General features: G+C 45.0%; 1 protein-coding gene across 1 annotated transcript in view; it reads right to left on the bottom strand.

Moving 5' to 3' along the window:
- Positions 1-17,438, bottom strand: part of LOC115104901 (polypeptide N-acetylgalactosaminyltransferase 11-like) — a 64,699-nt gene extending 47,261 nt beyond the window's left edge. The window contains exon 1 of the mRNA XM_029626298.2: positions 17,168-17,438. The gene's annotated coding sequence lies outside the window, so the exon portion shown is untranslated. The remainder of the gene's footprint in view (positions 1-17,167) is intronic.
- Between the last annotated feature and the right edge of the window lie 4,046 nt (positions 17,439-21,484).

Below are 21,484 nucleotides of genomic sequence, written 5' to 3'. Positions count from 1 at the left end.
TGTAGCCTACACTGCATGATGGTATAACCCATGGCCAACCTAAAGGGGTGAGCAATATGGCTTGGGTGGTCAGGTGGTTAGTGCCGCCACTCACAGCCCACATGTAGCCTACACTGCATGATGGTATACCCATGGCCAACCTAAAGGGGTGAGCAATATGGCTTGGGTGGTCAGGTGGTTACTGCCGCCACTCACAGCCCACATGTAGCCTACACTGCATGATGGTATACCCATGGCCAACCTAAAGGGGTGAGCAATATGGCTTGGGTGGTCAGGTGGTTACTGCCGCCACTCACAGCCCACATGTAGCCTACACTGCATGATGGTATACCCATGGCCAACCTAAAGGGGTGAGCAATATGGCTTGGGTGGTCAAGTGGTTACTGCCGCCACTCACAGCCCACATGTAGCCTACACTGCATGATGGTATAACCCATGGCCAACCTAAAGGGGTGAGCAATATGGCTTGGGTGGTCAGGTGGTTAGTGCCGCCACTCACAGCCCACATGTAGCCTACACTGCATGATGGTATACCCATGGCCAACCTAAAGGGGTGAGCAATATGGCTTGGGTGGTCAAGTGGTTAGTGCCGCCACTCACAGCCCACATGTAGCCTACACTGCATGATGGTATACCCATGGCCAACCTAAAGGGGTGAGCAATATGGCTTGGGTGGTCAGGTGGTTAGTGCCGCCACTCACAGCCCACATGTAGCCTACACTGCATGATGGTATACCCATGGCCAACCTAAAGGGGTGAGCAATATGGCTTGGGTGGTCAGGTGGTTAGTGCCGCCACTCAGCCCACATGTAGCCTACACTGCATGATGGTATACCCATGGCCAACCTAAAGGGGTGAGCAATATGGCTTGGGTGGTCAGGTGGTTAGTGCCGCCACTCACAGACCACATGTAGCCTACACTGCATGATGGTATACCCATGGCCAACCTAAAGGGGTGAGCAATATGGCTTGGGTGGTCAGGTGGTTAGTGCCGCCACTCACAGCCCACATGTAGCCTACACTGCATGATGGTATACCCATGGCCAACCTAAAGGGGTGAGCAATATGGCTTGGGTGGTCAGGTGGTTAGTGCCGCCACTCACAGCCCACATGTAGCCTACACGGCATGATGGTATACCCATGGCCAACCTAAAGGGGTGAGCAATATGGCTTGGGTGGTCAGGTGGTTACTGCCGCCACTCACAGCCCACATGTAGCCTACACTGCATGATGGTATACCCATGGCCAACCTAAAGGGGTGAGCAATATGGCTTGGGTGGTCAAGTGGTTAGTGCCGCCACTCACAGCCCACATGTAGCCTACACTGCATGATGGTATACCCATGGCCAACCTAAAGGGGTGAGCAATATGGCTTGGGTGGTCAGGTGGTTAGTGCCGCCACTCACAGCCCACATGTAGCCTACACTGCATGATGGTATACCCATGGCCAACCTAAAGGGGTGAGCAATATGGCTTGGGTGGTCAGGTGGTTAGTGCCGCCACTCAGCCCACATGTAGCCTACACTGCATGATGGTATACCCATGGCCAACCTAAAGGGGTGAGCAATATGGCTTGGGTGGTCAGGTGGTTAGTGCCGCCACTCACAGACCACATGTAGCCTACACTGCATGATGGTATACCCATGGCCAACCTAAAGGGGTGAGCAATATGGCTTGGGTGGTCAGGTGGTTAGTGCCGCCACTCACAGCCCACATGTAGCCTACACTGCATGATGGTATACCCATGGCCAACCTAAAGGGGTGAGCAATATGGCTTGGGTGGTCAGGTGGTTAGTGCCGCCACTCACAGCCCACATGTAGCCTACACGGCATGATGGTATACCCATGGCCAACCTAAAGGGGTGAGCAATATGGCTTGGGTGGTCAGGTGGTTACTGCCGCCACTCACAGCCCACATGTAGCCTACACTGCATGATGGTATACCCATGGCCAACCTAAAGGGGTGAGCAATATGGCTTGGGTGGTCAAGTGGTTAGTGCCGCCACTCACAGCCCACATGTAGCCTACACTGCATGATGGTATACCCATGGCCAACCTAAAGGGGTGAGCAATATGGCTTGGGTGGTCAGGTGGTTACTGCCGCCACTCACAGCCCACATGTAGCCTACACTGCATGATGGTATACCCATGGCCAACCTAAAGGGGTGAGCAATATGGCTTGGGTGGTCAGGTGGTTAGTGCCGCCACTCACAGCCCACATGTAGCCTACACTGCATGATGGTATACCCATGGCCAACCTAAAGGGGTGAGCAATATGGCTTGGGTGGTCAGGTGGTTAGTGCCGCCACTCACAGCCCACATGTAGCCTACACTGCATGATGGTATACCCATGGCCAACCTAAAGGGGTGAGCAATATGGCTTGGGTGGTCAAGTGGTTAGTGCCGCCACTCACAGCCCACATGTAGCCTACACTGCATGATGGTATACCCATGGCCAACCTAAAGGGGTGAGCAATATGGCTTGGGTGGTCAGGTGGTTACTGCCGCCACTCACAGCCCACATGTAGCCTACACTGCATGATGGTATACCCATGGCCAACCTAAAGGGGTGAGCAACATGGCTTGGGTGGTCAGGTGGTTACTGCCGCCACTCACAGCCCACATGTAGCCTACACTGCATGATGGTATAACCCATGGCCAACCTAAAGGGGTGAGCAATATGGCTTGGGTGGTCAGGTGGTTAGTGCCGCCACTCACAGCCCACATGTAGCCTACACTGCATGATGGTATAACCCATGGCCAACCTAAAGGGGTGAGCAATATGGCTTGGGTGGTCAAGTGGTTAGTGCCGCCACTCACAGCCCACATGTAGCCTACACTGCATGATGGTATACCCATGGCCAACCTAAAGGGGTGAGCAATATGGCTTGGGTGGTCAGGTGGTTAGTGCCGCCACTCACAGCCCACATGTAGCCTACACTGCATGATGGTATACCCATGGCCAACCTAAAGGGGTGAGCAATATGGCTTGGGTGGTCAGGTGGTTAGTGCCGCCACTCACAGCCCACATGTAGCCTACACTGCATGATGGTATACCCATGGCCAACCTAAAGGGGTGAGCAATATGGCTTGGGTCGTCAGGTGGTTAGTGCCGCCACTCACAGCCCACATGTAGCCTACACTGCATGATGGTATACCCATGGCCAACCTAAAGGGGTGAGCAATATGGCTTGGGTGGTCAAGTGGTTACTGCCGCCACTCACAGCCCACATGTAGCCTACACTGCATGATGGTATAACCCATGGCCAACCTAAAGGGGTGAGCAATATGGCTTGGGTGGTCAGGTGGTTAGTGCCGCCACTCACAGCCCACATGTAGCCTACACTGCATGATGGTATACCCATGGCCAACCTAAAGGGGTGAGCAATATGGCTTGGGTGGTCAGGTGGTTACTGCCGCCACTCACAGCCCACATGTAGCCTACACTGCATGATGGTATACCCATGGCCAACCTAAAGGGGTGAGCAATATGGCTTGGGTGGTCAGGTGGTTAGTGCCGCCACTCACAGCCCACATGTAGCCTACACTGCATGATGGTATACTACCCATGGCCAACCTAAAGGGGTGAGCAATATGGCTTGGGTCGTCAGGTGGTTAGTGCCGCCACTCACAGCCCACATGTAGCCTACACTGCATGATGGTATACCCATGGCCAACCTAAAGGGGTGAGCAATATGGCTTGGGTGGTCAAGTGGTTACTGCCGCCACTCACAGCCCACATGTAGCCTACACTGCATGATGGTATAACCCATGGCCAACCTAAAGGGGTGAGCAATATGGCTTGGGTGGTCAGGTGGTTAGTGCCGCCACTCACAGCCCACATGTAGCCTACACTGCATGATGGTATACCCATGGCCAACCTAAAGGGGTGAGCAATATGGCTTGGGTGGTCAGGTGGTTACTGCCGCCACTCACAGCCCACATGTAGCCTACACTGCATGATGGTATACCCATGGCCAACCTAAAGGGGTGAGCAATATGGCTTGGGTGGTCAGGTGGTTACTGCCGCCACTCACAGCCCACATGTAGCCTACACTGCATGATGGTATACCCATGGCCAACCTAAAGGGGTGAGCAATATGGCTTGGGTGGTCAAGTGGTTACTGCCGCCACTCACAGCCCACATGTAGCCTACACTGCATGATGGTATAACCCATGGCCAACCTAAAGGGGTGAGCAATATGGCTTGGGTGGTCAGGTGGTTAGTGCCGCCACTCACAGCCCACATGTAGCCTACACTGCATGATGGTATACCCATGGCCAACCTAAAGGGGTGAGCAATATGGCTTGGGTGGTCAGGTGGTTACTGCCGCCACTCACAGCCCACATGTAGCCTACACTGCATGATGGTATACCCATGGCCAACCTAAAGGGGTGAGCAATATGGCTTGGGTGGTCAGGTGGTTAGTGCCGCCACTCACAGCCCACATGTAGCCTACACTGCCTTTGGACCAAAGCAAAGACATTGCTTTAAAGAAGTTAGAATTTGTTTTTTTTGCACATGCACATCTATGAAGGTGGTTCCACAGTCTGAGGAAGAATCTCACTACTTTGGTAAATAAACAAAGGAAATTAGGTTAGTTGAAATGCACCAAAGTGCTTGTATGACCTGCTAGACTAGTGCCCATTTCTGCTAACAAAAAGGCTATAGGCTAGCTTATGTCAAATGTTGATAGCTGAATTATATAAGGACAAGGGTCATTTGAATTTCACCAACAAGTGAACCATTAACCACACAAACAAAAATGGTTCACATTAATAATAACCGGAAGGTTGCAAGTTCAAACCCCCGAGCTGACATGGTACAAATCTGTCGTTCTGCCCCTGAACAGGCAGTTAACCCACTGTTCCTAGGCCGTCATTGAAAATAAGAATTTGTTCTTAACTGACTTGCCTAGTTAAATAAAGGTAAAATAAATTAAATCACCACATTCAAGAGGGACAGAGCTAGGCTGGGAGAGGGGAAGTAAAGCCTTGGCAGTTTGAAGTGACACATTTTTTTTTTAAATGCTAACCAAAATGGACTTGTTTTTTTCAGTTGTTCTTAGACTATGATCTTGAACATATAAAGCCACTGGGAAATGTTGATGGCAGGCATTGTTGTCACCTTAACTTGCCACAGAACCTCTGAGTAATAGGAAGCATGAGCACCACCACCACCAATCAGCCTCCAGCACTGTGCACATTCCCTTTGTTACTATGACAACTAGTTAGATTAGCCATGTCAGTGACTGCTGTCTGAACACACACAAATCCGATTTGGTCACTTAGCCTGCTGTTTGGCCAGTCAGTATTCCAAAACTGATTTGAGCATTAAGGCCTGCAGTGCGAACAAGGATTTAGAGAAATGGAGCTCTCTGAGACATGGTTAGAGGACAAGTAGTCATGCTCCGGGTCCTACCCCCCTGCCCTGCCTAGGAATGCCATAAAAGCCAATGAGCCCAGCAACATGAGAGCCAATGAGAAATTGTATATTTCATCAACAATTAAAATGCCAGCAGGGGAAGGTTTTACCCAGATAAGGCTGCAAACCTCATTATCGAATAATGATTCTTGCAGGGACATCTAGGCTATGTGCGTGATAACATTGAAAGTCTAAATACAGTTATCCTATATGGATTACCAGATTCTGTTTTTATACAACACATTGACTGTTCATTCATTATTATAGCGTCCTTCTCCGACATTGTCTGGCAGCGTGCACTGCAGGCATTTTTCATCGTACTATAACTTGCAATTTTATGAATATGCATAGAGTAGCATCTCATGGGTTTGTTTTTTATTCCATGTCAAACCATCCCATGCTTTTATAACCAAGGCAAAGGACAGAACTATTTACTTTTTAATGTGTTATTTCTTACATTATTAGTCCAGGAAATGTTGTGTTATTACATACAGTCGGGAAGAACTAAAAATGTTTTGAGACAAACTAAAAACCGTGGATAGATGGCAGCATTCGCCAAACCTGTAGGCGCGAACCATCACATTTAACCATGGCAAGGTGACTGGGAATATGGCTGAATACAAACAGTGTAGTTATTCCCTCCGTAAGGCAATCAAACAGGCAAAACTGCAGTATAGAGACAGTGGAGTCGCAATTCAACAGCTCAGACACGAGACGTACATGGCAGGGTCTACAGACAATTATCGGACTACAAAGGGAAAACCAGCCACGTCGCGGATACTGATGTCTTGCTTCCGGACAAGCTAAACACCTTCACCGCCCGCTTTGAGGATAACAGAGTCCCACCGATGCGGCATGCTACCAAAGACTGTGGGCTCTCCTTCTCCATGGCCAACTTGATCAAGACATTTAAGCGATAACCCTCACAAGACTTCTGGCCCAGACGACATCCCTAGCCGCATCCTCAGAGCATGCGCAGACCAGCTGGCTGGAGTGTTTACAGACATATTCAATCTCTCCCTATCCCAGTCTGCTGTCCACACATGCTTCAAGATGGCCACCATTGTTCCTGTACCCAAGAAAGCAAAGGTAATTGAACTAAATGACTTTCGCCCTGTAGCACTCACTTCTGTCATCATGAAGTGCTTTGAGAGACCATTCAAGGATCTTATCACCTCTACCTTACCTGACACCCTAGACCCAATTCAACTTGCTTACCGCCCCAATAGATCCACAGACAATGCAATCGCCTTCACACTGCACACTGCCCTATCCCATCTGGACAAGAGGAATACCTATGTAAGAAGGCTGTTCATTGACTATAGCTCAGCATTCAACACCACAGTACCCTCCAAGCTCATCATTAAGCTCGAGGCCCTGGGTATGAACCCCACCCTGTGCAACTGAGTCCTGGACTTCCAGACGGGCCGCCCCCAGGTAGTGAAGGTAGGAAACAACACATCGACTTCACTGATCATCAACACTGGGGCCTCAAAAGGATGTGTGCTCAGCCCCTCCTGTACTCCCTGTTCACCCATGACTGCATGGCCACGCACGCCTCCAACTCAATCATCAAGTCTGCAGACGACACAACAGTCGCAGGCCTGATTACCAACAATGAAGAGACAGCCTACAAGGAGGAGGTGAGGGCCCTGGGAGTGTGGTGCCAGGAAAACAACCTCTCACTCAACATCAACAAAACAAAAGGAGTTGATTGTGGACTTCAGGAAACAGCAGAGGGAGCACCCCCCCATCCACATCGATGGGACCGCAGTGGATAAGGGGGAAAGCTTCAAGTTCCTCGGCGTACACATCACTGACGTATTGAAATGGTCCACCTACAGAGACAGTGTGGTGAAGAAGATGCAACAGCGCCTCTTCAACCTCAGGAAGCTGAAGAAATTTGTCTTGGCACCTAAAACCCTCACAATCTTTTACAGATGCACAACAGAGCATCCTGTCGGGCTGTATCACCGCCTTGTATGCCGCAGGGCTCTCCAGGGGGTGGTGCGGTCTGCCCAACGCATCACCGGGGGCAAACTACTTGCCCTCCAGGACAACTAAAGCCCCCGATGTCACAGGAAGGCCAAAAATATCATCAAGGACAACAACCACCCGAGCCACTGCCTGTTCCCCCAACTATCATCCAGAAGGCGAGGTCAGTACAGGTGCATCAAAGCTGGGACCGAGAAACAGCTTCTATCTCAAGGCCATCAGACTGTTAAATAGCCATCACTAGCAGATTAGAGGCTGCTGTTTCACATACATAGACTTGGAATCACTGGCCACTTTAATAAGGTTTACATATTTTGCCATGCTCATCTCATAAACTCAGCAAAAAAAGAAACGTCCTCTCACTGTCAACTGCGTTTATTTTCAGCAAACTTAACATATTTGTAAGAACATAACAAGATTCAACAACTGAGACATGAACTGAACAAGTTTCACAGACATGTGACTAACAGAAATTGAATAATGTGTCCCTGAACAAAGCGGGGTCAAAATCAAAAGTAACAGTCAGTATCTAGTGGCCACCAGCTGCATTAAGTACTGCAGTGCATCTCCTCCTCATGGAATGCACCAGATTTGCCGGTTTTTGCTGTGAGATGTTACTCCACTCTTCAGCAAGGCACCTGCAAGTTCCCGGACATTTCTGAGGGGAATGGCCCTAGCCCTCACCCTTCAATCCAACAGGTCCCAGACGTGCTCAATGAGATTGAGATCCGGGCTCTTCGCTGGCCATGGCAGAACACTGACATTCCTGTCTTGCAGAAAATCACGCACAAAACGAGCAGTATGGCTGGTGGCATTGTCATGCTGGAGGGTCATGTCAGGATGAGCCTGTAGGAAGGGTACCACATGAGAGAGAAGGATGCCTTCCCTGTAACGCACAGCGCTGAGATTGCCTGCAATAACAAGCTCAGTCCAATGATGCTGTGACACACCACCCCAGACCATGATGGACCATCCACCTCCAAATTGATCCCGCTCCAGAGTACAGGCCTCAGTGTAACGCTCATTCCTTGGAGGATAAACACAAATCCGACCATCACACCTGGTAAAACAAAACCACAACTCGTAAGTGAAGGGCACTTTTTGCCAATCCTGTCTGGTCCAGCGATGATGGGTTTGTGCCCATAGGCGACATTGTTGCTGGTGATGTCTGGTGAGGACCTGCCTTACAACAGGCCTACACGCCCTCAGCCTATTGCGGAAAATCTGAGCACTGATGGAGGGATTGTGCGTTCCTGGTGTAACTCAGGCAGTTGCTACCATCCTATACCTGTCCCGCAGGTGTGATGTTCGGATGTACCGATCCTGTGCAGGTGTTGTTACACGTGGTCTGCCACTGCGAGGACAATCAGCTGTCCGTCCTGTCTCCCTGTAGAGCTGTCTTAGGCGTCTCACAGTACGGACATTTCAATTTATTGCCCTGGCCACATCTGCAGTCCTCATGCCTCCTTGCAGCATGCCTAAGGCACATTCACACAGATGAGCAGGGACCCTGGGAATCTTTCTTTTGGTGTTTTTCAGAGTCAGTAGAAAGGGCTCTTTAGTGTCCTAAGTTTTCATAACTGTGACCTTAATTGCCTACTGTCTGTAAGCTGTTAGTCTTAATGACAGTTCCACAGGTGGATGTTTATTAATTGTTTATGGTTCATTGAACAAGCATGGGAAACAGTGTTTAAACCCTTTACAATGAAGATCTGTGAAGTTATTTGGATTTTTACGAATTATCTTTGAAAGACAGGGTCCAGAAAAAGGTATGTTAATTTGTTTTGCTGAGTTTATGTATATACTGGATTCTATCATATTCTACTGTATGCCATTCCGACATTGCTCGTCCAAATATTTATATATTCTTAATTCCATTCCATTAGATGTATGTGTATTGTTAGATATTCCTGCACTTTTGGGAGCTAGAAACAAGCATTTTTCTAAATGTGTGTGACAAATAACATTTGACTTGACATAGTGCCTTCAGAAAGTATTCATACCCCTTGACTTATTCCACATGTTGTTACAGCCCGAATTCAAAATGGATTAAATTGATTTGTCTTCTCACCCATCTACACACAATACCCCATAATGACAAAGTGAAAACATGTTTTTAGAAATTTTAGCAAATTTATTGACAAATAAATACAGAAATATATAATTACATAAGTATTCACACCCCTGAGTCAATACTTTGTTGAAACACCTTTGGCAGCGATTACAGCTGTGAGTCTTTCTGGGTAAGTCTATAAGAGCTTTCCAGAGCTGTATTGGCCAACATTTGCACTTTATTATTTTCAAAATTCTTCAAACTTTGTAAAATTGATTGTTGATCATAGCTAGACAACAATTTAAGTCTTGCCATATACTTTCAAGCGGATTTAAGTAAAAACTGTAACTCTGCCACTAAGGAACATTCACTGTCTCCTTGGTAAACAACTCCAGTGTAGATTTGGCCTTGTGTTTTAGGTTGTCCTTCTGAAAGGTGAATTTACCTCCCAGTGTCTGCTGGAAAGCAGACTGAACCAGGTTTTCCTCTAGGATTTTGCCTGTGCTTAGCTCGGTTTCTTTTTTTATCCAGAAAAACTCCCCAGTCCATAACAATTACAAGCATACCCATAACATGATGCAGCCACCACTATGCTTGAAAATATGGAGTGATACTCAGTAATGTGTTGTGTTGGATTTTCCCCAAACATAACACTTGGTATTCAGAATGAAAAGTGAATTGTTTGGCACATTTTTTTTGTAGTATTACTTTAGCGCTTTGTTGCGAACAGGATGCATGTTTTGTTATATTTGTATTCTGTACGGGCTTCCTTCTTTTCGCTCTGTCAATTAGGTTAGTATCATGGCGTAACTATACTGAACAAAAATATAAAACGCTACATGCAACAATTTCACAGAGTTACAGTTCATATAAGGAAATCAGTCAATTAAAATAAATCTGGCCTTAATCTGTGGATTTCACATGACTGGGCAGGGATTTAGCCATGGGTGGGCATAGGCCCAGCCAATCAAAACGAGTTTTACGACATACAGAAATACTGGTAAGTTTCACCAGCTGTCCGGGTTGCTTGTCTCAGATGATCCCGCAGGTGAAGAAGCTGTATTGCACTCTCCCTCAACTTGAGACCTCTGTGGCATTGTGTTGTGTGACAAAACTTCACATTTAAGAGTGTCCTTTTATTGTCCCCAACACAAGGTTGTAATGATCATGCTGTTTATTCAGCTTATTGATATGCCACACCTGTCAGGTGGATTAGTTTGGCAAAGGAGAAATGTAAACAAATTTGTGCATATGGAACATTTCTGGGATCTTTTATTTCACCTCATGAAACCAAAACTTTACAGATTGCGTTTATACACTGCTCAAAAAAATAAAGGGAACACTTAAACAACACAATGTAACTCCAAGTCAATCACACGTCTGTGAAATCTAACTGTCCACTTAGGAAGCAACACTGATTGACAATACATTTCACATGCTGTTGTGCAGATGGAATAGACAACAGGTGGAAATTATAGGCAATTAGCAAGACACCCCCAATAAAAGGAGTGGTTCTGCGGGTGGTGACCACAGACCACTTCTCAGTTCCTATGCTTCCTGGATGATGTTTTGGTCACTTATGAATGCTTCCGGTGCTTTCACTCTAGTGGTAGCATGAGACGGAGTCTACAACCCACACAAGTGGCTCAGGTAGTGCAGCTCATCCAGGATGGCACATCAATGCGAGCTGTGGCAAGAAGGTTTGCTGTGTCTGTCAGCGTAGTGTCCAGAGCATGGAGGCGCTGCCAGGAGACAGGCCAGTACATCAAGAGACGTGGAGGAGGCCGTAGGAGGGCAACAACCCAGCAGCAGGACCGCTACCTCCGCCTTTGTGCAAGGAGGAGCACTGCCAGAGCCCTGCAAAATGACTTCCAGCAGGCCACAAATGTGCACGTGTCTGCTCAAACGGTCAGAAACAGACTCCATGAGGGTGGTGTGAGGGCCCGACGTCCACAGGTGGGGGTTGTGCTTACAGCCCAACACCGTGCAGGACGTTTGACATTTGCCAGAGAACACCAAGATTGGCAAATTCGCCACTGGCGCCCTGTGCCCTTCACAGGTTCACACTGAGCACATGTGACAGACGTGACAGAGTCTGGAGACGCCATGGAGAACGTTCTGCTGCCTGCTACATCCTCCAGCATGACCGGTTTGGCGGTGGGTCAGTCATGGTGTGGGGTGGCATTTCTTTGGGGGGCCGCACAGCCCTCCATGTGCTCGCCAGAGGTAGCCTGACTGCCATTAGGTACCGAGATGAGATCCTCAGACCCCTTGTGAGACCATATGCTGGTGCGGTTGGCCCTGGGTTCCTCCTAATGCAAGACAATGCTAGACCTCGTGGCTGGAGTGTGTCAGCAGTTTCTGCAAGAGGAAGGCATTGATGCTATGGACTGGCCCGCCTGTTCCCCAGACCTGAATCCAATTGAGCACATCTGGGACATTATGTATCGCTCCATCCACCAACGCCACGTTGCACCACAGACTGACCAGGAGTTGGCGGATGCTTTAGTCCAGGTCTGGGAGGAGATTCCTCAGGAGACCATCCGCCACCTCATCAGGAGCATGCCCAGGCATTGTAGGGAGGTCATACAGGCACGTGGAGGCCACACACACTACTGAGCCTCATTTTGACTTGTTTTAAGGACATTAAATCAAAGTTGGATCAGCCTGTAGTGTGGTTTTCCACTTTAATTTTGAGTGTGACTCCAAATCCAGACCTCCATCGGTTGATACATTTGATTTCCATTGATCATTTGTGTGATTTTGTTGTCAGCACATTCAACTATGTAAAGAAAATAGTATTTAATAAGAATATTTCATTCATTCAGATCTAGGATGTGTTATTTTAGTGTTCCCTTTATTTTTTTGAGCAGTGCATGTTGTTGATCCATCCGCAGTGTTCTATCAGAGCCATTAAAGTCTATAATGGTTTCAAAGTCACTATTGACCCTCATGGTGAAATCCTTGCACGGTTTCCATCCTCTCCGGCAACTGAGTTAGGAAGGATGCCTGTGTCTTTGTAGTGACTGGGTGTACTGATACACCAGACAAAGTATAATTAATAACTTCACCATGCTCAAAGGGAAATTCAATAGGTGCCTTCTTTTTGAGGCATTGGAAAACCTCCCTGGTCTTTGTGGTTGAATCTGTGTTTGAAATTCACTGCTCGACTCAGGGACCTTACAGATAATAGTATGTGTGTGGTACAGAGATGAGGTAGTCATTCAAAAATCATGTTAAACACTTATTGCACACAGTGAGGCCATGTGACTTGTTAAGCACATTTTTACTCCTGAACGTATTTAGGCTTGCCATAACAACAGGGTTGAGTACTTATTGACTCAAGACATTTCAGCTTGTAATTGATTTGAAATACATAATTCCATTTTGACATTATGGGATATTGTGTGTAAGCCAGGGATAAAAAATAAAATAAAAAATGTAATCAATATTAAATTCCTTCTGTAACACAACAAAATGTGGAAAAAAGTAAAGGGTTGTGAATACTTTCTGAAGGCACTGAACAGTTGCTCTGGTCACAGACATTGTCACAGACATTGGAAACTAAGGACCTGCCCTTGAGCTCTGACAGCAGGTCAAATAACAGGACTATCGGCGGTGGCTAGTGTTGTGACATTAGGCTGACTACAGTGTGTCTGTGGTTCAGGGGTCCAATCTGTCCCATTAATCCATGAATGAAGAAGGGACCAGTGCCAAAAAGCTGCTAACACTAATGAGCACACATAGCCTAATGCTACGTCAGGACAGTGAGGCCTAAATGCTCAATGCTTGTCGCATAGCTAGTAGGTTGTGAATGCAAACGGAGGAACAATGAGGCGAGTTGATCTCGACACTGTCTAAATTGAAACGGCTTAGATAGTGTCAAAGCAGTGCTTCTCAAGAACACTAACTTTCAAAATGACTCTGCTGAATTTATAACCAAAATCGATATTCATTTCAGAGGAGCACTGTTTCACACGGAGGAGTTGAGTGCTGAGAGGCCAGAGTTTCACAAGAAGATTGTAAATTAAAGTTGGCAGCGAGTTAATGGAATTCAGATGTAGCCGCCATGGTCCAGAGGGACAAAGCAGTTTTAAATTGTACCACAGAAAAGAGAACAGAGCCTTGCTAATTTAGTTCCTTTCTGGTTCCAATTTAGAAAATAGGACAAGCAGCACAAGTGCAAACATACTTTTACTCTCTCTCACTGGCATAGTCCTGTCACACACCACACGAATAGAAATTGTAAAAATATGCTGAACTGGCTCCATAAATAAATATGAAAAGGATAGAAAAACAGAAATGCCAGTGTAGTCTATGTGGTCTATAATTAGCCACCTGGAGCCTTTCTCCAGCTGAAACAGTAAAGGAGGGGCTTGTGCCATTAGCCTAATCCAAAACTGCCATATTGCAGCAGGCATTTGGACTAGATTGGAGCTGCCTGTCACCACCCTGGACCCACAGAGCGGTAACAGCACAGTAGACTAGAGCAAAGTTTAGTACAGTAGAGCACACCAACCAAATTTGGTCTTGTTTGGGGGCAGAGCTCATTAAAATAATAGAGTGTAGAATATTACCCAAATATGCAAAGGAGGATATCACATATTTATACCTTTGTGTACCTATTTAGGATACATCACCACAAAGAGAATGCCATTCATAACCTTATGCATTTCTGTGTAGGGATCAGGGTCTATTTTGAAATTCTGTTACCGGGTTTAAATTCACTTCACTTACTCTAGTTCAATAACCAAAATATATATTTTTTTAATGTCAGTGTGTATTGTCATAGCTGACACCCCCTTTTTTCTGCAGACATCGTTGAATCTTAATTCAGAGAAAATATTATTAACTGTTTTCGGGAAGAAAAAAAACAGATGGAGATTTTACTGAAATTTTGTTACCAAACTTTGCATCTTCACAGTTCTTCCAGTAAATGTGTTTTTGTAAAATGTTCAGTGTAAATTGTTAAAAGTAGTAGTTGTGCATAGAGTTGTATGGTTTGTTCAACATTGAAATCAATGGGGGTTTTTTTGCGAACATTTTAAGTGTAAAATCTGAGTTACTGTGGAATTTCCCTTATTGTACAATATTTGAATCACGAACCCAACTATGGGTTTAGTGCCTGTTGGACATGATCCTCGATTGCAGGCGGTTTCTTTCTAATGACACCTGGGCATGGGGCTCTTGTCTCTCAATACTTTTTATTTTAGCTGGCCGGTGCACCACTCAGTTGATGAAAAACAACTGGAGATGCACTGCGCCTTGCTTCTAAAGCTGCCTGATCTCAGCTGACACAGTATGTCAGATTTCCCAGCCAAAAGACGGTCACTGATCGCCAGCTTAAAATGTATGCACTAAAACGCATTCGTTGAAATTCTGCCAAAGCTCCATTTAATGTCAAGCTACTGTTCAACTCTGATAACATCTGCAAGGTTTATAGCAGCAGCAGGCACAAACACAACATAAGATGAAAACTGACAAAGATGTCAACTTCATTGAGTTTCAATTGCAGAGGTATATAAAGATGGCCTCCATGCGCTTACCACAAATTCCTTGTTTTGCCAAGTTTGCCGTATTGTACATTGCTAATGACCATTAAAAAAAAGAGTAACAGAGAGCAGGGTATACACAATCCCAATGTTAGCTTCAAGATGCTAGCAATTTCAAAAAACAAAAAAGTAGATTGTGCTGATTTATTGGCGGGCCATTTAACAACCCAGTTGATAGTCCTAAAAACAAATGGTGTCATCCAATGTTCCCTCGAAGCTGCGCCTCCCACGGGACTGCAGCGCAGAAGAAATATCAGTGTGCTCAGAGAAGCACGAGACTGAATTTCACTCAACTTTCTAGAGTTTTACCCATTAGTTAACGCCATCAACGTTTCCTTTACTGTGGGAATTGTGAATGAATCAACGGAATATTAGCCACTTTCAAAGCAACATACCAAAACAAAACCATAACCAATCAGAGCTGCAGTGGGCCATTGCCATGTATGGAGCTGTGCCATTCACTTTGAACTGGACTGTTTTTAAAACAGCAGGGTCGTGGGTAGATGCGATTGTTTTTAGATGATTATTTTATTTAAAATGTATTTAACTAGGCAAGTCAGTTAAGAACAAGCTCTTACTTACAATGATGATCACCACCGTGTCTGAAGGACAAGTGTATTAACAGGTCAATGTCAAGCTCTGCATGTTTCATGGAATGTAGATCTACATTGAACACCACATTTTGGCTGCTACAGTAGCTTGAATGATAGAACCGCTATTTCCATGTTAAAATGTTATGGATGCATTTTCCCCATTGTTTTTGATGGTATGCTACTCTAACTTAAGGTGAATACAGCCTCAGTGCTCATAGTAAACGTACGCCGGAAGTTGCACCAAATCAAAAGATCTAGACCAGGATCACACCCAACCAGTGAAAGCGCAACAGTGTCCATGCCATCTGGTATATTTTTCTGCATTATGATTAGGGCTGTCAAACAATTAACATTTTTAAATCAAGTTAATCGCAGGATTTGTTGTGATTAATTATGATTAACCACAAATTTAGATGTTGCTCAAATTGAGCTGTGATTTAAGATTTTAGAATAATATTGATGTCTTGACTTTGTACAAAGTAATGGTAAGATATATATATATATATATAGAGCCTGAAACTAATGGCTGCAAAATCATGTACATGTTCCTTACAAGCTAGAATTTTGAATAAAATTATATTTAAACTTCAACTGGTAAGAGTGTATTTCAGCTGCTGGAAAATATATGGTTTGGTTCAATAAAAAAATATTCACACTAAAAGGTGATGATTGTTTTCCATTTTTTCCTGCTTCAGAATATACAATTTCCATTGTCATGGCATGCTTTGTTCAATAGCTATCGAGGAGAGAAAACCATATATACAATATAAAACTCTCTCTCAATAGCTTTTGAACCAAGCATGCCATGACAATGGAAATCGTATATTCTGAAACAGGGGAAGATGGAAAGCATTCGAGATTGTTTTTTTATTACTTTTTTTGTGTGTACAATTCTCACAATGATGTCGATTGTTCTCCTCCCCTGGTTTAGAATATACAGGTCATGTTAATTTTACAAAAGCTGTATCCTTTCTAGCCATGACAGAATTTCATGCTATCCCTTCTAGCCATGACACAAGTTCATGCTACTGTTACTGACGGGCGAAAACCGAATATCCAATGTAAAATGTACTTTACCTAGGTGTCCAACCATTTACACCGAGTGTACAAAACATTAAAAACCTTTCCTAATGTTGCGTTAGTAATGTTTTGCCTTCAGAAAAGCCTCAATACCGGCTCTCTAAAATGCTTTCCTGAGGATATTTTGTCTCATATTTCGAACAGGTTAAGGACGTTAGCTATAACGTTAGCTACTTAACTGATCGGCAAACTTCTAACTGTTAACGTTAGTTGTTAGCGTGCAATGCAAAATAAAAGACACGCTCGCTAGTTAGTAAAACTTTGCTTTAACTAACACGTGAGTTTACATTTATTGGTCACTTTAATTTCAGTCAGTGATCTCACTAGCTAATAAAACAACAAGCAGCTAACAGTTAGTTAAAATCATCAATCCAAATATGCTTGTTAGCGAGAGTCCTGACATCGCCAATGAGGATCGAGACTCGAGGCATGCCAACATTTCTGAAAATAAAGTGTCACGTAAACTTACGATGCACTTGCTTCATTGCCATCCCAATTTGTCTATGCTGGTATTGCAAATTCCGTTGGTTAGGTACTGCGTCAACACCCAAGTCATACCTCCCCACCGCGGTCAGTACACTACACAACAAACACCCCCGTGACACAAAAAACTACATTCCATCCAAATCCGTTTCTAGCTGCTTGGCCATTCTCTTTGGTTTAAAACAACCCAAATGCACCAAGTCAATAGCTATAGCTAACGCTAGCAACCTAGCTACTCTTTTCTGAGTTTGGTCAGAGATATTAAAAAAGGGTGGAGATAAGAATACCATGGGAAATGACTTGATAAACGTTAACGCTCCGCCCAACAGACTATCGACCAATCGCGTTCAGGTTGTCATGGTGCGTTACGCGTTTGCAAAAACTAATCGTCAAACAATCCCTTCTAAAGGTGAGGGAATGAGTCGAGAAACCTGCCTGTTTTCCTCAAAAGTACGTCATATCATGATTTCAAAGCTATACGATATTACAGAGAACAAATTAGTTATCCCACATCTCTGAAAAGATGTGTAATGTTGTACTTCTTGTTCACGTGATTCGTGCTGTTTTATTTTTTTGTTAGCGCCAAAATGACTCCCATTCACACCGTGAAGGAGGGAGCCCCATGTCCCATAATCACCCAGAATGCACCGACGACGCATGGGCAACGTACACAGTAGGCGGTAATTCGAATCCCTTGAGTTCTCCATCTCCTCAAAAGTATCTCTGGCTTGGTTCTAGTACAGTGCAGTGGCTGTGCGGCGTAGGAGTTGATAATGCTGGATTACCCAATCAGATATGACTGTTTCACACTGTTCAGAACAATCGAAACGCGAAAATGCCTGCAGTCGATGCAGCATCGCATTAGTGGAAACAAAAACAAGAGGGACCTACCTAACTTTGTAAAATAGAAACTATATTTTGCAACAGACAATCTATTTATACACTAGATGATTTATGGGAGCGCGGTTTTGAAGCCACCGCGCCTCCATCTTGGCACTCCCCCATCGTTGTAAAACATATTTTGAAAGCTATAGAAATGCATTTATTAATGTCTACATTTGTTTTTGCAGAGTTTATTCTATCAAAGACACATTAATACAGGGATGGGCAATTGGCAGCCTGTGGCCAACAAAATTTCACTTAGGGGGCTCTGACTGCATTGTGGGTATGGATGTGGGTACGCAGACCCATAAGCACTGTAGCCCCATCATGATGAGTTCCGATTTTTTGTGGCCCCCACCCTCATACAAATCCCTACCTTAAAGTGGCAAAATTGAACTTTTTGGGCGACCTGGTGAAAATCACATAGAAATGTAAGTTATAAACTTGAAAGCAAGTATTCGAAGCAGTAGATCTGTTCTATGTGCGCTCTTTCTATGCTTCCTGTTCTTAAGTTTTGTTTTTGTATTTTCTACTTTCGGTTTTGTACACCAACTTCAAACAGCAGAAATAACTATATTGTTGGTCATGGAAAATATATTTCACAGCAGTTTAGATGGTACAATGATTCTATACATTATACTATCTTACTTTGCCACATAAACTGAAATTAGGCAAACTATTAGAGTAAAAACAGAATCGGCATAATGAATACACAACTGAAGATCCTGTGTGTAGGTGTTGTGTCATTGGAGCATGTGTCGTTTGTTTGAGGTGTGATAGCCAGAATAGTTTCGTCCTGAGCTCAGCAGTAAGTCTTTACCTACACATTCTGAAATTGCATTTTTGAATCCCCCAGTTTTATAATTTGAATGTGATACAAAAACGAGGCAACGGTGTGCTTTTAGACCATGCGGACGCCTCCGAGCAGCGGGTAGGCTGTTTGGAGTGTTTATCCAACAGGATAAAAAATATATATATATTATGTCCCCCCCACTTCTAAAATCACAGTCGCGCCCCTGCCATTATCCCAACTGACAAATCGAGAAGATTTAAATACTGATAGTCTTTAGTTAAACTGCATTTTTCTTCCTCATGCATAATCCCAAGCCATTGGATTATGGATTCCACAAGAATTGGTAGCTTTTGAAGTAAAATGGCACCGGAGAAGATATTGCTGCTACCGTCTCTTATGTCCAAAAATAACTTCTAGACATCAGGACTGAGATTACTCACCACGGACTAGCAGAATCCTCTTTTTCCTTTCAGGACTCTGAGGAGCCCAATGTGAAGGATACGCTGCTTCCTCAGGAACAGGCCCCGATCTCCTCTGCATGAAGAGAAGGCAGAGAAAGAGGGGCCGAAGGTCCGGCTGCCTTCTGAGAATCCGCAGGCCATCGAATAAACCTCCACTTCACTCCATTCTACTAGCAAATGTGCAATCTTTGGACAATAAAATCGACGAGTTACGCGGAAGATTAAACTACCAACGGGACCTTAAAAACTGTAACATGTTATGCTTCACGGAGTCGTGGCTGAACAGAACGAAAACAACATCAACATACAGCTTGCTGGTTATACGATGCACCAGCAGGATAGAACAGCAGCGTCTGGTAAGACAAGGGACGGCGGTCTATGTATTTTTGGAAACAACAGCTGGTGCACGATATCTAAGGAAGTCTCGAGCTATTTCTCGCCTGAGGTAGAGTTTCTCATTATAAGCTGTAGACTACTCTACCTACCGAGAGAGTTTTCATTTGTATTCTTATAACATTTGAGTTTTCAGCTGTTTACATACCAGCACAGTCAGAAGCTGGCACTAAGACAGCATTGAATGAGCTGTATTCCGCCATAAGAAAACAAGAAAACGCTCAACCAGAGGCGACACTCCTAGTAGCCGGAGACTTTAATGCAGGGAAACTTATATCTGTTTTACCAAATTTCTATTAGCATGTTAAATGTGCAACCAGAGGGGAAAGAACTCTGGACCACCTATACTCCACACACAGAGATGCATAGAAAGCTATCCCTTGCCCTCCATTTGGCAAAATTCTATCCTCCTGATTCCTGCGTACAAGGAAAAATTAAAGCAGGAAGCACCAGTAGATCAATAAAAAAAGTGGTCAGATGAAGCAGATGCTAAGCTAAAGGACTGTTTTGCTAGCACAGACTGGAATATGTTCCGTGATTCCTCCAATGGCATTGAGGATTACACCACATCAGTCATTGGCTTCATCAATAAGTGCATCGATGACATCGTCCCCACAGTGACCGTATGTACATACCCCAACCAGAAGCCATGGATTACAGGCAGCATCTGAGCTAAAGGCTAGAGCTGCCGCTTTCAAGGAGCGGGACTCTAACCCAGAAGCTTATAAGAAATCCTGCTATGCCCTCAGACGACCCATCAAACAGGCAAAGCGTCCATACAGGACTAAGATCGAATCGTATTACACCGGCTCTGATGCTCGTTGGATGTGGCAGGGCTTGCAAACCATTTCAAACTACAAGGGGAAGTACAGCCGAGAGCTGCCCAGTGACACGAGCCTACCAGATGAGCTAAACTACTTCTATGCTCACTTCAAGGCAAATAACACTGAAACAGCACCACCTGTTCCGGAAGACTGTGTGATCACGCTCTCCACAGCCGATGTGAGTAAGACCTTTAAACAGGTCAACATTCAGACATATTACCAGGACATGTACTGCGAGCATGCGCTGACCAACTGGCAAGTGTCTTCACTGACATGTTCAACCTCTCTATGTCTGAGTCTGTAATAGCAATCCCATCATCATCTAGACCCACTCCAATTTGCATACCGCCCCAACAGATCCACAGATGATGCAATCTCCATTGCACTCCACACTTGTCACGGTCTTCCTCCTCTTCATCTGAAGAGGAGAGGCGAGAAGGATCAGAGGACCAAAATGCGGCGTGGTATGTGTTCATAGTGAATATTTAATTAAAGAAAGTACTCAACACTGCATACAAAAACAATAAACCAATAACGACCGTGAAGCTACAAATGAGACCTGTGCTGACACAAGCAACTAGCATAGACAATCACCCACAAACAAACAGTGCAACCCAGGCTACCTAAGTATGATTCTCAATCAGAGACAACTAATGACACCTGCCTCTGATTGAGAACCATACTAGGCCGAAACATACAAATCCCCAAATCATAGAAAAACAAACATAGACTGCCCACCCAACTCACACCCTGACCATACTCAATAAATACAAAACAAAGGAAATAAAGGTCAGAATGTGACAACACTGCCCTTTCCCACCTGGACAAAAGGAACACCTATGTGAGAATACTATTAATTGACTACAACTCAGCATTCAACACCATAGTGCCCTCAAAGCTCATCAATAAGCTAAGGACCCTGGGACTAAACACCTCCCTCTGCGACTGGA

This window comes from Oncorhynchus nerka, linkage group LG22 (genome assembly GCF_034236695.1).
Source record: "Oncorhynchus nerka isolate Pitt River linkage group LG22, Oner_Uvic_2.0, whole genome shotgun sequence".
Classification (NCBI taxonomy): domain Eukaryota; kingdom Metazoa; phylum Chordata; class Actinopteri; order Salmoniformes; family Salmonidae; genus Oncorhynchus; species Oncorhynchus nerka.
This window is presented reverse-complemented; position numbering and strand designations above follow the sequence as displayed.